The following is a 14,434-nucleotide window of genomic DNA, read 5'->3' on the forward strand; positions in this document are numbered from 1 at the left end:
AGCCTTGCATACTTCCCTCCATGTGGATGTAGTTCCATTGAGGACTACACATTGAGTGCGGTTGGTCAGCCAGTTACGAATCCATCTGGTGGTGGTGCTGTCTAACCCACATTTTTCTACTTTATCTAGTAGTAGGTTATGGTCTACTTTATCAAATGCTTTACTGAAGTCCAAGTAAATTATATCGACAGCATTCCTCTGGTCTACTCATTTTGTCATTTTGTCAAAGAATGCGATAAGATTAGTCTGGCATGATCTGTTTTTGACAAACCCATGTTGGCTTTTGGTTATTACTTTGTTTGCTTCTAGGTGTTTGGTGATTCGTTGCTTGATTATCTTTTCCAGAATCTTCCCCGGTGTTGAGGTCAGGCTGATAGGTCTGTAGTTTCCTGGATCTGTTTTTTTTTCCCTTTTTTGAAGATGGGAACTACATCAGCTCTTGTCTCTTTGGTTTTTCCTACCCAGGTGTAAAACTTTGCTTTTCTCCACATTAAATTTCATGTTGTTGGATAGGGCCCATTCTTCAAGTCTGTCAGGATCTTTTTGGATCCTGAGCTTGTCTTCTGGGCTGTTGGCTGTTCCTGCCAGTTTAGTGTCATCAGCTAATTTGATGAGTTCCTCTTCTATTCCCTCATCTAAGTCATTGATGAAGATATTGAGGAGTCCTGGGCCTGAGACATAACCTTGTATTACCCCACTGCTTACTTCCCTCCATGTGGCAGTTAAGAAGAAAAACCCTGACACCATGTGGATATGGTACCATTAAAGACTATTCGTTGAATACGGTTTGTCAGCCAGTTACAAATCCATCTGGTGGTGATGCTGTCTATCCCACATTTTTCTAGCTTAGATCAAGTGCTGGAAATGCTCCAAGTTCCCTCTCGGATCCTGTGGCTCTCCTCCCACTACCACCTTATTCTGGCTACTGAATTAATCTGGTTTCTGGGATGCACATTTTACAGTGAACTGTCAGCTAAGGAAGCAGCCTGGCTTTGTGTAGAGAAAGTGACCCCCAAAGAAATGGAAGTTTAAGCCAAGCTGACTCAGGGGCATGAATGCTGCCAGTCACCTGCTCTGGGGAGTGTATTGTGTGAATCAGTCAGGAAGGAATGTGCCCGAGAATAGTCCTTACAACCTTTGGACACCACAGAAGGTCCCTGGGAGACATCAGCTAGGTCAGGGGTCTCCAACCTTTGTGGACTTTAAGACTTGTGGGCTTCAATTCTGTGGCATTCTGGGAGCTGAAGTCCAGAAGTCTTAACCTGGCCAAGATTGGAGCTCCCTGTCCTAGGTTGCTTTGGTAAGGGAGGAGAAACTTCCAAAGAGACACTGATAGACACAAAGGTTCTTCCAGGCCATCCAGCATACAAAAAAAGAGCATTTTCCTGAATCCAGCAAGAATGGGGAAATCGGCTTATCCAACTGTTCCTGCTCACTGAGCCACTGAAAACAAGTGTTTTTAAAATAACTGAAAGAAGCAAGATTTTTTTTTTAAGTAGCCTATGGATATCTCGTGAGATCAGGAATCTACCCTAGATACATGTATTCAGTGACTGAGCAAGGATCAGAGATAACAAAATAACAGAATTGGAAGGGGCCTTGGAGGTCTTCTAGTCTGTCCCCCTGCTCAGTCACTCTAAACCATTTCAGACAAATGACTGTTCTTGAAAACCTCCAGTGTTGGAGCGTCCACAATTTCTGGAGGGAAGCTGTTCCACTGGTTAATTGTTCACAATGTCACAATTTAAGGAGAACTTTCTCCTTAGTTCTAGGTTGGATCTCTCTTCTGTTAAGCTTCCATCTGTTGCTTCTTGTCCTGCCTTCCGGTGTTTTGGGGAATAGGTGGGCCCCCTCTTCTCTCTGGCAGCCCCTCAGGTACTGGAAGGTGGCTATCATACCACCTCGAATTCTTCTCTTCGTTAAGACTAGACATACCTAGTTCCCTTAACCATTCCTCCTGCAATTTATCCTGAAGGCTCCTCATCGTCTTCTAAGCAGGGGTGGGCTTCAAAAATTTTAGCAAGGGGTTCTCTGCCTGGTTGCTGGGTCGGCGTGGGCACCATGGCAGAGGAGTCGCTTTTGCCCTCCCCGGGCTCCAGAGGCCCTCTGGAGTCCAGAAATGGGCCCATTTCTGGCCTTCCCGAACTTCTGGTAGGCCCGTTTTTCGCCCTCCCCAAGCCTCCGCGCACACCCTGCACTTACCTGCATCCAAAATGGGCCGCATGGAGACTCCTGGGAGGGGCGGGGTGGGCGGGGCAGGGCCAGCCGGGAGTGGGATTTGGTGGTTCTCCGAACTGCACAGAATCTTAGCTAGAGGTTCTCCCTAACCCCCTGCGAACCCCCAGCAGCCCACCTCTGCTTCTAAGCATGTTAGGCTTAGTTAATCTTTGTTTATTCAATTTCTCTGCCACCCATTTCACTGCAAGGGGACTCTGGTTGGCATACAATATCAAAATGTTAACCTTGATTCCGTCTTTGGCTTATCGTACAAGACCAATAGAGGCTGTTGGATTGATGTACTTTTGCAGGGATGGGGTTAATTCAACAATCAGGTTAATCGTGTTGTGTGAATTGCCACCAATAGGAATAATTAGCAGAAGGCTAAGAAAGAAGTGCGGATGAGCCACAGCCATGAAGGGCCTGAGGAATAAAGGAAACGTCTCTTTCTGAAAGCCGCTGAAGGAATTGATAAACAGCGGAGAACAGCAGTGCTGAAATATTTAAGAGGCTGCTGGAAAGCGCAGGAGAGGCTTGTGCTTCGCTGCTGATCAGCTTGGAGACAGAGGCCGGAGGGCTTGGAGGGGGAGGGGGCTGGGGGTACGGCCCCCCTGTGGGCAGGCTGGCTCCAGAGGTTCCCCTGAGGACCCTCTTCTTAGAAAGGATCCCAAGAGGAGAGCAAGTAGGAAGGATTTAGACAGGGGAAGGAGGGAGGGAGGGAGGGAGGGAAGGAAGGAAGGAAGAAGATGGGAATGAAAAAGTGTCAGGCAGGCAGGAAGGAAGGAAAAGGAGGAAGGGGAAGGGGAATGGAAAAGTGGCAGGCAAGGCAGGAAGGAAGGAAGATGGGAATGAGAAAGGAGGAGGAGGAGGGAAGGAAGGAGGGAAGGGGAATGGAAAAGTGGCAGGCAAGGAAGAGAGGAGAGGGAGGGAGATGGGAAAGAAACAATGGCAGGCAGACAAGAAGGAAGAGAGGGGGGGAGGGAGGAGGAAGAAAGAAAAAGCAAGAAAGAAATCTTGGGTGGGCGACAAGTGCTGAGCCTGAAATGTTTTGAAGCCGAGTAGCCTCCAGTGCCCAGCAGCGCATATGCTCCCACAGACACCGTAGGAGGAAACCATCTGCAAAAGAGGAGAAAAAGATGCCTCTGGCTGCAGACAAACATCGGTAGTCCAAAATCCTTTGCACATCTGGAATGGGGGGGAGGGGAGGGAGGAACAACCCGGAGGGGCATGAAGGGACAGGAGGAGGGGGGGAAGGGGATTAGGGGAGGAAATCCATTCATCTGGGAGAGGTGGGGTGGGTGGGGGGGATGAAACTGTTTTTTCCCTAGGTGGGATTGCCTAGAAACCCTTGAAGGTGGAAGCTACCAGCAAATAAGTACAGGGAGTCCTCTACTTACAACAGTTCATTTAGTGACCATTCAAAGTTACAGTGGGGCTGAAAAAAGTGACTTACGACGTTTTCACACTTAGGACCGTTGCTGCCTTCCCTGGTCACGAGATCAGAATCCAGCCACTTGGCAACTGACTCCTGTTTATGACGGTTGCAGCGTTCCGGGGGTCACATGATCACCTTTTGCGACCTTCTGACAAGCAAACTGCATTGGGGAAGCCGGATTCACTTAACGACCGTGTCACTAACTTAACACATGCAATGATTCACTTAACAACGGTGGCATGAAAGTTTGTAAAACGGGGCAAAACTCCTTCAACAAATGTTTCACTTAGCCGTGGAAATTTGGGGCTCCATTGTGGTCGTAAGTCAAGGACTCCCTGTATTTAAGACGGCTGCTTCTCCCATCTGGTTGCAGACCATGAGTAATGGTGGAGTAGCGGCCCTGCCCTTTGGCGGTTGGTCTCCTTTGTCCGGCTGAGCCTTCTGCTCGGCTGATAACGGCTCAGCTCCATTGTCTGAAACCCAACCTGGCTCTGCTGATTTCTCTCTGAAGGACAAAACCAGCCGGGCTCAAAGCAGCAGGTCAGGTTTTGCAGCTTGGATCCATCTGCCCAGGCAGGCAGGCAGGTGGCTGAGTGCCCAGGGCAACCTGATCCCAGGTCCCCTTCCCCCCTCACACACACACCCCCAGGAGGGACCAGCAGAGGCTGGCTCTCCTCAAAGACACCCGCTCGGCTTCTCTCTACGCTGGAGGCACAGCCGTCTTTGCTGAGAGCCTTCCGAGTGAGAGGGGATCGTGGGGGTCTCCCTCTCGGTCAGGGGTAAAAAGGCTCCCCTCCAAACTGGCGTTGGAGCCATTGAAGGTCATCTTTAGGTGTGATAGAGAGAGAGCTTTGCTTGCGACAGTGATGAATATCTGTAACTCGGGTGCAGGATGGGGGTGGAGATTTCTTCTTGTGGGTTAATTTCCGGACATTTCGTTACCAGGCTAGGTAACAACTTCCTCGGAGTTTAGGAGATGTCTGTGTCTCTTCTTCTGCTTTGTGTGATGGGTAGATCTTGTGACAGGGGGGTCCCATCAGGTGAGGGTATTCTGAGGAGTCTGGGTGGGTCACATCAGGCGATGGTCGATGGTTGTGATGGGGAGGTCATGTCAGGTGAGGATCATTGGGAGGTGAAGTGCTGGTGGGGGTTGCATGGGTCAGTTGAGAGCCCTCGCTGGTTGGTGGTGTGGTTGATTTGAAACCAACCCACAAGCTCAGGAGAAGAAGCCTCCACCCTCAGATCTTCACTGGTTAAAGAGAGATCCAGGCTAGCATTAAGGAGGAATTTTCTGACAATGAGAACAATTAGTCAATGAAATAGTTTCCCTCCTGGAGTTGTAGGTGCTCCATCACTGGAGATTTTCAAGAAGAGACTGGACAACCATTTGACCTGGATGGTAGAAGATCTTTTGCCTTGAACCAGGCTAAGGTCCTATCCAGCCCTATGAATCTATAAGATCTTTTTTTCTATAGAAATAAGGAGAAATTTCCTAACCAATGGAATATGGTGCTTCCAGGAGTTGTGACTGCTTCATCACTAGGGTTTTTTTTAAAAAAATAGACTGAACAACCATTTGACCAGGATGGTGAAAGGTCTCCTATCTTGGAAAAGGGGTTGGATTAGAAGACCTCCAAGGTCCCTTCCAGCCCTAGGATTCTATGGTCAATGTTCTATGTTGATCCTTCAACTAAAATGGCAAGTCCATCTAACATACTCACTTCCATTCCAGCAACGTTGAACTCTGAATCAGCTCTAAGCAGTTCAAGACATTAAAAAAAAAAAAACAAGCTACAAATAATGTAATTGGAATCAAAAAATTCTAAACACGAATGAGGGTGGCAAATCTGGCCAATAACCATAAAACAAGTAATAGGCGCTTGACTGGGGAATCCGTTCCCTCCTGCCCTGAGGCCTGGGAAAACAGCCAGGTCTTTAGGGCTCAGCAGGAGTCCATCGGAGGGAGAGCCTGTGGGCTCTATGGGGGAGGCTCAGTGCCAGGACAGAACAGCTGTGCTCCCAAGATGGCACCATGTGGTTGAATGAAGCTGGAGAACATCAACTCAGGTGGATTACATTGGCCAGACAGACGCCATAGCAGATGAGCAGAGCTCAGGTAGCCCCACCCCATGCCTTGTAGGCTTTTATGGGTCACAGCCAGCACCTTGAACGGCACTCAGAAGCAAACCAATAACAGTTGCAGCTTGCAAAGTAGGAGAGCCAGGTGGGCACAACGAGACATGTCCATCTTTGCTGCACTCTGGTTCATTTGATGCTTCTGAGTGGTCTTCAAGGGCAGCTCCAAGTAAAGTATATTGTGATAGTTGAGCCATGAGATGACAAGGTGTGAGGAATGGACCTGGTGCAGCAGGTGGAGCCATGCAAAGGCTCTCTTGGCCACTGCTGAAATCAAATAGTGAATCCATAGTGCAACCCCATTCAGGGTTAAGGGTAGAATATTCCCAGAACCAGGGGATTTCGATATCCGCAGCAACTCAATCTTGAAAGGATTAAATCTGAGTTACTTCCTCTTCCTCTAGTTCTGTGCAGCCTCCAGACACTGGGACAGAAGCTTGACCATGTCCCTTGGTCAATCTGAGGTCAAAAGTCACAATCCAGACACGTTTGGTGTACAGGTTGAACAAATAAGGCTTTTCACACTCATTTTATTATCTTTCTTGCTACAGTTCTTAAGTGAATCACTGCAGTAGTAACACTGTCAGACTGGCCACAGCTAGTTCCCTAGGAAAGAAAGACCCTTGACTCCATAGGTGTAAGAGAAAAGGTACTTTCCCCAGAGGTGCTGAGTGCAGCGTGAGCGAAGCAAACTCTGAAGGGAAACAGCATGAAAATCATATATTGAAAGCAATCCCCAATGTCCAAACCCCTCCCCCCTGGGAGAATAGTCCAATCAGGTCCTGTTCCAATGTTTTGGGAACTTGGTGCCTCCAATGCCGTGGTAAATTCCTTTCCCAGACCCGGCGTCCTTGAAGGCAGGAAGATGGCTCTATTTGGCACCTCTAATTCCTGTCAGGGTCCCCAATTTCCCACTGCATCCTTTCACACCTCCAGCATGCTTCCCCTCACAGATGCCCCCACCCCCCCGGTTGTGGCTGTTGCTAGCGAGTTTCAAAGAAAATGAAGGTCAGCAGCTGACAAACACAGTTAAGCGAATCTGGTTTCCCCATTGATTTTGCTTGTAAGAAGTTCCCAAAAGGTGATCATGTGACCCCGGGACACTGCAGTCGTCCTAAATAAGGATCAGTTGCCAAGCTCCTGAATTTTCATCATGTGACCCTGGGGATGCTGCAATGGTCATAAGTGTCAAAAACGGTCATAAGTCCATTTCTCAGTGTTGTTTGAACAGTCGCTAAATGAACCGTTGTATTTTGGCATTCCCATTTTCCAAAGGGCATTCCACAAGTTGAGATGGTCAACACAGTCAAAGGCCTTTTTATAGTTAATGAAGCACAGATTGACTTCTTTGGGGTAATCTTTTTGGCTGCCTCAATTATCCAGAGTGCGTCAGCAATAATATTTCTTGTTCCTTGGCCTTTTCTAAAGACAGCCTGGACATCTGGCATCTCCTTCTCCATGCAGGACTCTACGTTGGCCAACCCTAAATATTTATTTCGGTAGCAGATGAAATTAAGGGGATTGTACAATAGTTAACACACCCTATTACATCTCCTTTATTTGGCATATGCAATAATCTGTTGGCCACTTGTCATTCTCCAGAGAGCCTTTACGACTCCTTCTTCTGTGGTGAGCCATCTTTCCAGAGACATTTCTTGAATTCCTGTCATTTCTGATTTAGTACTGTCCAGATTGGCAATCAATGTCTCCTTTCAGAGGTTCCTTTAAATAGGGATGATCTTCTAAAGGATCCTTGGTCAGTGGTGAAATATGAACCGGTTTACTACCGGTTCGCTGGCTGCGCATGCGCGCTGTGTGCCAAATGCGTGCTGCACATGCGCTTGCACAGTGCACACCACACACCAAATGTGAAGTGGGTGCACACGTAGTGCACACCAAAAGGAGGCATGGAGTAAGTAGAGGAGCATGCGGGGGGGTGGGGTGGGGGGTGATCAGCTGTGGCGCACAATCTTTTTTTTTTACTTTTAAAAGCATTTTTGCAACCTATTCAGCTGAATAGGTTATTAAAAATGCTTTTAAAAGTAAAAAAAAAGGTTCTGACAATCGCGGGACTCAGCTGTGATTGTCAGAGCCTTTTTTTTAACCTTTTAAAAGCATTTTTTACAACCTATTCCTACCATTCAAGTCAGAAAGAAGCAGCAAGAGGGCGATTGGGTGGGCATGGGCAGGGGGCCAGGGAGTTTTGCTACTGGTTCTCTGAACCACCTGCCGCCATCGCTACTGGATCGGCCAATCCGGTCCAAACCGGGAACATTTCACCGCTGTCCTTGGTGATCTCTGAGCTTGGCTGTTTTCCTGCAGACGGTTCATTATCCAAACTAGGTAACATCATCAGTGCTAGTGGGCATCATCAGGGCCAGCACTGATGATGGTACCTAGTTTAGTAATGAAACGTCTGCGAGAAAACAGCCAAGCTCAGAGAGCACCAAGGACCCCACAGTTCTCCTCCTCCTCCTCTTCTCCACAACCCCCCTCCCTTCTAGCACTGATACTGTTACCTAGTTTGGGTAATGAAATGTCTGCAAGAAAACAGCCAAGCTCAGAGAGCAGCAAGGAACAGTTACTCTCTGCCTATTGGCATCCTTCAGTGAAGAGGTCTCCAAACTTGGCAACTTCAAGACTTGTGGACTTCAACTCCCAGAATTCCTCAGCCAGCCACATCTTAAAGTTGCCAAGTTTGGAGACACCTGCTTTAGCGTTTCAACTGGAGATGCAAACCACCCCAATATGGAGAACTGTTGGAAGATTGTGCTTGATTCTCTTCCTATCTTTTCTAACAGTTCTCTCAACTCCTTTGTTAAGTTCATTCCTGAAATGTTTGCCTTGGCTTTGACGTCTCTAAATTGGCCAATTCCACCCTTTGTCCTGACATTTTGTTTTCTTTCTTTCCTTTCCTTTCCTTGACTTTTTCTCTGTATCTAGTCCCTCTTTCCTCTTTAGAATTCTCTCTCTCCTTTTTCCTTCTGCAGGAATTGTTCTCAATTTCACTTTCAGGATCTCGTTTCATAGAGTTTCCCACTCTTCCTGCACGCATTAAATCTACTGGAATTTCAAGACATTGGATCCAGCCAGTCGTCCCTTGGACTTGATTAAAACTCTTCTGAAGTTCAGGACACAAATAGGACTCCTCTAATCCTACACACACTCACACACAAACACACACACACACCCTGATAAAATGAACTCAAGGGTAACATGATTGCTTTTTCCCCAAGGCTGTTTTGCTTATTTAGTTTGAGCATTTACTCTGTATTGGGGTCCAGAACAGTGAATCCTCTCTTCCTTCCTTCCTTCCTTCCTTTCTTCCTTTTTCTCTTCCTTCTTTTTTCTCTTCCTTCTTTCTCTTTTTCCTTTTTCCTTTTTCCCATTTTTTTTCTCATCTCTTTTTTGTCCATCCTTCCTTCCTTCTTCTATCCTTTCATTCTTTCTTTTTCTTTCTTTCTATCATTCATTCATTCATTTTATATTTCCAAATCATCCATCTCCCCCAGACCAGAGGTGTTCTGGGCAATGTACAATATAATATAGCTGATAAATAAAGCAACATATAAAAATTAACATTATAATTAAACATTACATTAGGGTTCAAATTTTTTAAATTATAGAATAATATCAACTAAACATCAAAAGGGGGAAACATCCTAAGGTGGCCATTTAATGCTGGATCATTATAGGTGCGGGGGGGGCTCTCAGGGGACTAGCCAGCCCCAGAGTTGTGTGGCCCTCTCTGCCCACATGCAAAGATTGGAGGCTTTCCCCACCTCTGGGGCCAGGATATTCCTCAAAGCAGGGACAGTGACAGAGAAGGCCCCCTTCCTAAGCCCCGCCAGTCAAAATACTTTGATGGGGGAGGGGCTCTGCAGCTCCCCTCCCCTGCTTTGTCAAGTGGGATGGGCTGATGAGATGGGGCGAAACCGGTTCTGTGGGTAACCTGACCTATGCCATATAGAGCTTCACAGGTGATGAGCAACACCTTGAATTGGGTTCGGAAGCAAACTGGGTGTTCTGTCTCCGTCCTCACTCTGGAGTAACGAGCTGGCCTACAGCCAGTGGATTCACGGCTCCTATCAGTCCTGGCCGAGAAAACGCAGCTGCCTGCCAAAAAGTTCAAACAGATTAAGACTTCAGCTCACTTTGACACGGTTCAGCTAATTTGTTTCCCGTGGATCTGAGAGCAGTCCCAAAGCTCCTTATATATCCTTCCCTTTGATGACGCCGCCTCTCTAATCTTCTGAAGCAGGGGTTGATCCAGGCTTGATTAGTATGATTATCAGCTGCATCTGAGGGCATAGCCTGAGGAAGGGAGGAATCAGGGGATGTCAGCCTCATTACGTCCTCCGACTGGCCTGGTTCTGGCTCCTGGAGCTGGGCCAAAGGAATCGGTGCTTCTGAGGTAAGCCTTACCGGCCCTTCCCCCTCACTCTTGGAGTCACTTTCGGACATGGGGCCAGGTTTGGGGGCTGGAGCCACAACACTGGGTCCCAGTGCAGCCCACAGACCTAAGGGGTTATACAGGTTAGTTCTCGACTTACAATGGTTCATATAGCGACTGTGCAAAGTTGCAACACTGAAAACATGGCTTGTGACCATTTCTCACACTTACAATCATTGCATCATCCCCATGGCCATGTGATCAAATTTGTTCATTTATATGACAGTCATGTGGTCCCCTTTTATGACCTTCTGACCAGCAAAGTCCGTGCCAAAGCCAGATTCACTAACAACCTTGTTTCTAACTTAACAACTTGATTCACTTAACGGTGGCAAGAAATAAAGGTTGTAAAACAGGCCAAAGCTCACCTAACAACCCTCTAGGTTAGCAATGGGAATTTTGGCCTCTGTGTGACCTTCTTCTTCTTCTTCCTTCTTCTATTGTCTCACGCAAAGTGGGTTTGTCTCTTGTTAGTCTTCCAGGCTCACGTTCTAATTGTGCCAAGGATGCCCAGTTCCTCCACCTGACCCTCCCGTGTTAGGATTGCAAGTTCTCCCTGCTCGTTGCCTGCCTCCTGGGTGTTGCTGTAGAAACATCAAAGGTGGGGGGTGGCACTCCTTCCTGGCATCACCGTTTTCCTTCCCTGCCAGCCTCCGCCTTCTTGCTTGTCCCTTTGTCTCCTGTGAGGTTGGCCTCCCTCCATGGCTGCATATTTGGTTCTGGGCTTTTGCCATCCTTCTCCTTTTTGCTCTGGTTTAATGCCTTCTTGATGAGATTGGCAAGATGCCCACTGAATCCATCCTCACCAGGCTCCGTGAGAGATGGCCCATCTCTTGCCAGGAAAGCTTTATATAGACAATGCAGCCTATTCTATGGTGAAGGAAGCCGAAGCTTTCTCCATAGCAGCCTCTAACCAGCCAGTTGCCCATTCTAGAGTCCTCTTCTCTCTTTTCAAAGACGGACCAAAAACCCCCAACCCCCTTTTCCTTCTTGCCCATGGCTTCCTAGCCTCTGGAGATCCAGTCAATCAACCCTTGGATAGAAATGGTTCCCGCTGCTTTTTAAGGGATACCATAAGACTCTCTATCAATAAAGGAGAATATTTGTAGCTCAGGGTTGAAATGAGGGGTCCTTGTTGCTCTTTGAGCTTGGTGGTTTTCATGCAACCATTCCATGGCAAAATTAGGTAACATCATCAGTGCTAGAAGGGAGTTGTGTTTGCGTGGGTGGGGGGGGGGAGGAGGGGGGGAGGAAAACAAAGGACTGTGGGTCCTTGGTACTTGCTCAGCTTTGTGGTTTCCTTGCAGATGTTTCATGACCCAAACCAGGTAACATCATCGGTGCTAGAAGGGAGGGGGGTTTGCAGAGAGGAGGGAGAATGAAGAGGAGGAGGAGGAGGAGGACCTCTGATGTCATCCCAACACTCTGGTTCTCTGACTTTATAGTCCATTCAGACTCTGCAAAAGAGGCAGCGGTGCAGGCAGCAAATTCCCCTGCGCTGATCTTGGACTTGCAGGAAACTTTTTTAGGTATTGATGATTAGAATGACTTTGTTACTATAGAAACAGCTTGAAAGGTTGTGAATTTGAGAGGTAAAAATCGAGGCTAAATTATTTATTGTATTTTACTGCACTGAAGAAAATTGGAAGTCATCCCTTCTCTCTCTCTCTCTGCACTTTTTTCCCCTTCCACTTGGCTTCCTAACTTTTGCTTCCTCTGTATTTTTGATTTTGTAACAAAACTTTAAAAAAAAAAACTTATTAGCAGAAACCAAAGAACCCACCGTGCTGGGGTGCCTTGGGAAGGGCGCTCTCCTTGGTGCTGAAATGGGCCGGGCAGCCACCTCCCGGAGCCCCGCCCCTCTCTGGGGAATGGAACTGACCCCTAAGAAAGAAGGGAGGAAACAGCCGCTGTGGAGGACGAAGGAAGCCAACCAAGACTTTCCCTGCATCTGGACACCAAGTGAGGAGGATTTTGCATGAGTCACTGCTCTGGAGGAGAAGAGCTCCGCTGAGTCAGCACAATGCCGGGCGCTTCTTGACACCTTCTTGACGAGGGGCCACCGATGCTGAAGGCTTCGCTGATCCACACCAAAATTTCCCTTGTCTCTCTGATTTTTTTTTCCGCCACCCAGAACTGAATTTCGCCTCTCTGAGCTCTATCCAAACAGGGAGGCGGCTTTTGAAAAGAGAGGCCAACAACCATCAAGCTCTCGCTGGAGGAGATAGAAGAGCAATGGCAGGAAAAGACCCAGGGGCCTGTCAAGTTTGAATCCTTTGAGTTTTGGATTATTCTTGTTTTTCTATTTATTTATTTTTAAGTTTTATTTATAGATGTGTTTATCCAAAGTATGTTTAAATTCAATCAATCAGAATAGAGCTGTAAGGGACCCTGGAGGTCTTCTAGTCCAGCCCTGTGCTCTAGCAGGAGACCCTATATCATTCCAGATAAACGGCTGTCCAGTTTCTTCTTGAAAACCTCCAATGATGGAGCATCCATAACTTCATTCCACTGGTTGATTGTCCTATCAAGACGTTTCTCCTTAATTCGAAGTTGCTTCTCTCCTTGATTTGTTTCCATCCATTGTTTCTTGCCCTGCCTTCTGGGGCTTTGGAGAATAGGTTGACCCCTTTTTCTTTGGGGCAGCCCCTCAAATACTGGAATGCTGCTATCACGTCCCCCCTAATTTTTCTGTTCTTCAGACTAGCCAAACCCAAATCCTGCAGCCGTTCTTCGTATGTTTTAGTCTCCCAGCCTTTAATCGTCTTAGTTGCTCTTCTCTGCACTTTTTCCAAAGCCTCCACATCTTTTTTGTAATGTGGGGACCAAAAGTGAATGCAGTGTCCAAGGTGCGGCCTTACTAAGGCTTTACAAAGCGGTCCTAATACTTCACGTGTAGTCAGTGTAATATTCAATTACCGATAATTGACCCACTGTCTCTGCTGGAAGTTAATTTCATGATCTTTGCTCAAAGCATCAAAAGATGCATCAGGATCCCTCCAGGTAGTCTGGAAGGCAACCCCCAAGCCACAGATGGATATCTAGGCTGGGGACGATGGGAGTTGGAACCCAGCCTATCTGGAAGCCTTTAGAGATTTTCCCCTTTGCTGGCTGGCAGTTTACAAAAAGCTGTTTCTTAATCAGGCAGGAAATCATCCCGTTTCAAGCAGGAAAACCAAAGCGTGGCCGATCGATCAGTGAAGGCAGGATCTGCCCTGCATATAAAGTGGAACGCAACACAGCAACAGGGCGAGAAAAGCCAGGTAAGTTCAGAAAGGCAGTCCTCAAATTGTGACCACAGCTGAGCCCAAAATGTATGTGGCTAAGTGAGAAATTTGTTAAGTGGACTTTGCTCTGTTTTATGACTTTTCTTTCCACATTTGTTAAGTTGAATCACTGCAGTTCTTAAATTAGTAACACAATTGTTAAGTGAATCTGGTTTCTGACTTTGCTCATCAGAATGTCGCAAAAGGGAATATACGACTCTGGGACACTGCAGCCGTCATAAATGTGAGTCAGTTGCCAAGCATCCAAATGTAAAACGTGACCATGGAGATGCTGCAATGGCCACGTGTGAAAAATGGTCATAGGTCCATTTTGCCAGTGCTGCTGTAACTTTGAATGGTCACTAAATGAACTGTTGCAAGTCGAGGACTACCTGTACTCAGCTATGTATATCCTAACTTCTTGGGATAAGGAATATAACAAATAAATAAGTTGCAACTATTCCCGCAGGACGCTTCGCTCTGCAAGGAGAGAAAAGAGGAGAGGCATTTAAAGATGGCACCTCACTCTACCATATTTCCCCCAAAACAAGACCAGGTCTTGTATTAATTTTTGCTCCAAAAGATGCAGTAGGGCTTATTTTCAGGTGATGTCTTTTTTTGTTCTTGTTGTTGCAACGGACGTACTAAATGCGCCCAACTGGCTGACGATCTTAACTGGGGCTTATTTTTGGGATAGGGCTCATATTACGAGCATCCTGAAAAATCATGCTAGGGCTTATTTTCCAGTTGGATCTTATTTTTCAAGGAAATGCAGCAGTAGCTTCTTCTGTCCGATCTTGGGGACTTTTAAGAGACTTCAATGCCCAGAATTCCCTCAGCCAGCATCATCATAGCTAAAACCACTAAAGCAATTATCATTATTATTTTTTTAAAAAGATTATAAACTATAAAGAAAAGGCTAAGACA

The sequence above is a fragment of the Ahaetulla prasina genome, chromosome 6 (genome assembly GCF_028640845.1).
Source record: "Ahaetulla prasina isolate Xishuangbanna chromosome 6, ASM2864084v1, whole genome shotgun sequence".
Classification (NCBI taxonomy): domain Eukaryota; kingdom Metazoa; phylum Chordata; class Lepidosauria; order Squamata; family Colubridae; genus Ahaetulla; species Ahaetulla prasina.